This window comes from Falco punctatus (genome assembly GCF_963210335.1).
Source record: "Falco punctatus genome assembly, chromosome: 14".
In the NCBI taxonomy this organism is placed as follows: Eukaryota; Metazoa; Chordata; class Aves; order Falconiformes; family Falconidae; genus Falco; species Falco punctatus.
In genome coordinates this window covers 11,787,378-11,791,355 of record NC_137594.1, presented here as the reverse complement: position 1 = coordinate 11,791,355, position 3,978 = coordinate 11,787,378, and the positions used below count along the sequence as shown (strand labels likewise).

General features: G+C 38.5%; 2 protein-coding genes and 1 long non-coding RNA gene across 3 annotated transcripts in view; 2 read left to right on the top strand and 1 right to left on the bottom strand.

The window, feature by feature from the left end:
- Positions 1–3,978, top strand: part of KCTD15 (potassium channel tetramerization domain containing 15) — a 221,981-nt gene that overhangs the window by 7,071 nt on the left and 210,932 nt on the right. The gene's annotated exons all lie outside the window — the stretch shown is intronic.
- Positions 1–3,978, bottom strand: part of LOC308053602 — a 184,088-nt gene that overhangs the window by 32,403 nt on the left and 147,707 nt on the right. The window lies entirely within an intron of this gene.
- CHST8 (carbohydrate sulfotransferase 8) overlaps positions 1–3,978 on the top strand; it is a gene marked incomplete at its 5' end in the record, with an annotated part of 144,621 nt that overhangs the window by 7,083 nt on the left and 133,560 nt on the right. The gene's annotated exons all lie outside the window — the stretch shown is intronic.

Genomic DNA, 3,978 nt, shown 5'->3' with positions numbered 1-3,978 from the left:
GTTTGATATTTCTTTTAATGCCTACTTTTAAAAACTGTCAGAGGTTGACACTTCTTTGTTGTGTCTGGGAAAATAAGAAGTGACCTGCCATCTCAGAGCTGCATTTGTTTATGGTGCTTGGCAACATATCAGAGGCAAAACTGAATCGCACTGTGATATGTCAGAAGACTCTCAGAGTGGCAGCTTTATGAAAGTATATTCCTAGGGAACAAACCTGGATGCTTCTCAGATTCCCCTGGAAATTTGCAGAGGCATTACAGAAATGTGCAAAAGTTGATCAGCATGCTTTCATTTCACCTCAAAACATTTATTCTAATTATAAGGCTATACTGAAATTTTCACAGAAAAGTCTCAGTACTAGAAAGCCTTCTTCCATATGTCAGCTATCATCCAGTTTGCTTGATTTTTAAAACTTGATACCACGTTTAGGAGCTTAGGCAAGTTTAAAATACTTTCTGCATTTTCTAAAGTTTATGTCATTTTAAACATGTTTTATAATACATGTTTCCATTTCTCAAAGTTATTAACCTTCCCCTAAAAGCTTAACCAAAACTTCCTCTCTCCAGCAATATTATCCTTTTTCATTTAGTAAACATTAATTTTCCTTTCATGATTCTATTGGAGCTTGAAATTAAAAGTGGCTTTCTTCTCTATTACGGCTTGCTTTGTGTATCAGCATCGAAACTGCCAGTTTACTGCTTTAGCAACCAGTCAAGAGAGCATAAAAAGCCAAATAACTGATCTCGTATAGGCCCTACACAACAGCAACTTCTTGTGGACATCTTTATCATTTCCTTCAAATGAATAATCTATATATTTTTGAAAGTAAGTGACTGGTTTGGGATGTGTCACCACTTGACATATGCGGGTGATTAACTGATTTTAATCTTATTCTTATTTGCCTTATCCTGCAAGATGCTAGCTCATTGCATCAGTGCAGAAATGCACTTCAATACCAACTAAGTGGCTCAGCTGTTAGCTCTGCTCCCATGCCTGACGTGCTCTGCTGCCTGAGGGTCAGAATATTCTGCATCTTGTAAAATTAAGTCCCATCTTTGTCCCTTCTTGGTTTCAGCCACTTTAGGAGACCTATGTGGTGATTAAGGGAGGAAATGCTCCAGCCAGGCCCTTCCTTTGTTGCCACTTCTGCACATCAGTGCAATTGTTCTTTCCCTCTTTTTCAGAGGCTTCTGTTCCTGCTTTTTAGTTGGAAACCACGCATTTTCTCATAAAACTCTTTGCAGGGATTGGATGTCTGATGCTCTTTGTAGTGCATTAGCCAAGAGACCAGTGTTTAACAGTCTTCGGCTATCCCTGAACGGTGAAAGCGAAACATGCTGTGCCACTGAGTACGTATGGGCGTACACAGGGACAGTCACACGGGCTGGGAGGAAATCAGGGGACATCAAATCCCGTTACAAAGCAGTTGGAACTCAACAGCCTCAGGAGGGGAAAAAGGGCTGGCTGTGAATGAAACTCCTCATCCTTCAAGAAGGTGCCTGTGCTCCAATGCCCTGTTCCTTCCCTGTTCTAATTCATTTACCTTTCTCCTTCCATTTGGCACAGTGATTGGCAGTGCTGAGCTTTCTGTACTGATAGCGCAGCTAATGCTTGCAACAAACAAAGGTATATTTGGCTTTAGAACTGTTTTAGGCTTGAATTCACAGGAGTCTTCAGCTGGCCTGCATCTGCTGCAGAGTGGCTGACACAGAAGCAGAGGAGACACACAAATACTTACTCTTGTGGCCAGGAGGAGAGAAAGCACAAGCCTAAACAGAGGAAACTGGTCATTTGCCCAGTGGCTACCTGAGAGGGGTGGGAGGGGAGACTCTTTTTCTCAAGCTGTTGCATTATTTTTTTTCACTTGTTTGACTTGAGTTTATTTGTTAATAAACTTCTGCACAGCTTAATGCCCATAAGTCAGACCACAGGAGAAATTACAGACAGCAATCACTGCCTCTCTGTGTGAACTGAATGCAGCTTTAATTGGGTCCTTCTAATTGTGCATGCAGCTGCTAGGAAAAACATGATGATGCTTATCTCGTACAAGAAAACAAATTCCTCTCACTACTCCACTGTAAACAAATGAGAAGACATGTATTCAAATAGTCACAAAAGTAAATGTATAAACCTGCAGGTAGATACCATGAATTTTATGCCACAGCAAAGCAATTCTGAAGTCATTGAGACTTTAATGTAGTTCACTATAATTCTTTAAAACTCATCCTGAAGACTTTAGAGAGAACTTAAGCAAGGCTGGGATACCATTCATTTGCCCAAAACAAACATCAGCACCTCAGCCACCAAGTTCACAAACACTGTGAACAGCCAAAATTAATACTGGAAACCAATCAACTGTTTTTTTATAAGCTGTTAAATTGAAACCTGCCCCTCCATTCATTTAGCTCAAGAGATGTTATTACCTTGTAAACCTGAGGCATCCTTAAGTCACTACCTAATTAAAATTCCAATTATTCTGCATTTATGAGGTGCTCATTCTCATGCTATTGAAGGGAATTAAGTTACTCAAGAATGTACAAAGTCAGGTATTGTTTAACACCTATATATTGATGATGTGTTCAGTGCTGCATGTTAAACCAGCCATGTCACTGCCTGTTCCAGTAGCATATTTCACCGCTACCTGCAGAACGCTTCTTGGGATGATTTATACTTTGCTGGAGAAAATCAAAACGAACAAACCTTAAACCATTATAACAGGAAAGAAAAGCATGTCAATGGGAGAGAAACAGAAATTTAAAAAAATATATATATATGTGTGCAGCACACAAAGAAGAATGGTAGAAAAGGAGGTCTAAGAAATAAAAGTTGAGATAACGTCCTTTTCTGTTCTTCACATTTGAAGAGCTTTGCAGGGCTTTTGTAGAAAAACATCCAGAGACTACTTGTGCTAGATACTTTAAACATTTTTAAAAAGGATTTTTTAAAAAAAAATATTCAAACTAAAATTTTTAATTAAATTAGAATGTAACAGAAAATTTACTGCACTTTTATAAAACATGTTAATAGACAATGGGCTCAGAATCAGTATGACTGAAGTTCCCAGGGGTGTTAAAATGAAGACATCCATAAAAGGGAAGCAGTAAGGAAGATCAGTATTTACTACAGTAAATTTACAATAGTTAAAGAACTTAGAACACCTTACATTTTCAAAAGCACTAAATACTCCTAATAAATAATGATGTAATTATATTATACTTCCATATACAAATCTTTGAGACGGAACATGTTCTTAAAGTCTACACTTTTGCACACCATATTTTTCCTCTTGCTTGTTACCAGAGATCAAATTATATATTCAATATATTCTGATTGTTCTCTGCCTTTTCCTCTAAAGGCACTGGCTTCACTTCTTAATTGAGACTCAGTGGAGACAAGTTCACCACAACATAATTTAATGAACTACGGAAGAGTTACCTTTTACTGCATGAAGTACCAAGCTGCATGACAGAGAAAGAGTATCTCCTAGGTGATGTTTCAGTAGATAATAATTAACTAAGACATATCCTAAAATAATACCACCTACACACAAATGCAGCTCTTCCCCACCCCCCGAAATTGGACAACACATAAAGACATAAAGCTTGTTAATAAGCCAAGGACACAGTTCCTAAAAGAAATCCAATGACACATTTTCTTTCCTCCATGAAATCACAGATTAGAAATTGGAAACCTGCAGCACAGATGAGTACATTTTACTCTTTTTTTTCCCCTTCAACTTCAAAGGCTGAATTGTACTTGATTTACCCTTCACATTAGTCTTGCATGTGCCATCACCACAGCCCCTTCCAAGTGCAAAAATTTTCCTTTTTGCCCTGAATGATTTTGAGCAGATAGCAACAGTACTCCCACCGTACACAGCTGTCATCTTGGCACCTCCTGCCCCCTCTGCTTCGGGGCTTTGGGGAGAAACTTCTGCAGCATCAGCCTCGCTGTTCTGTTTGGTTATTTACTTATATT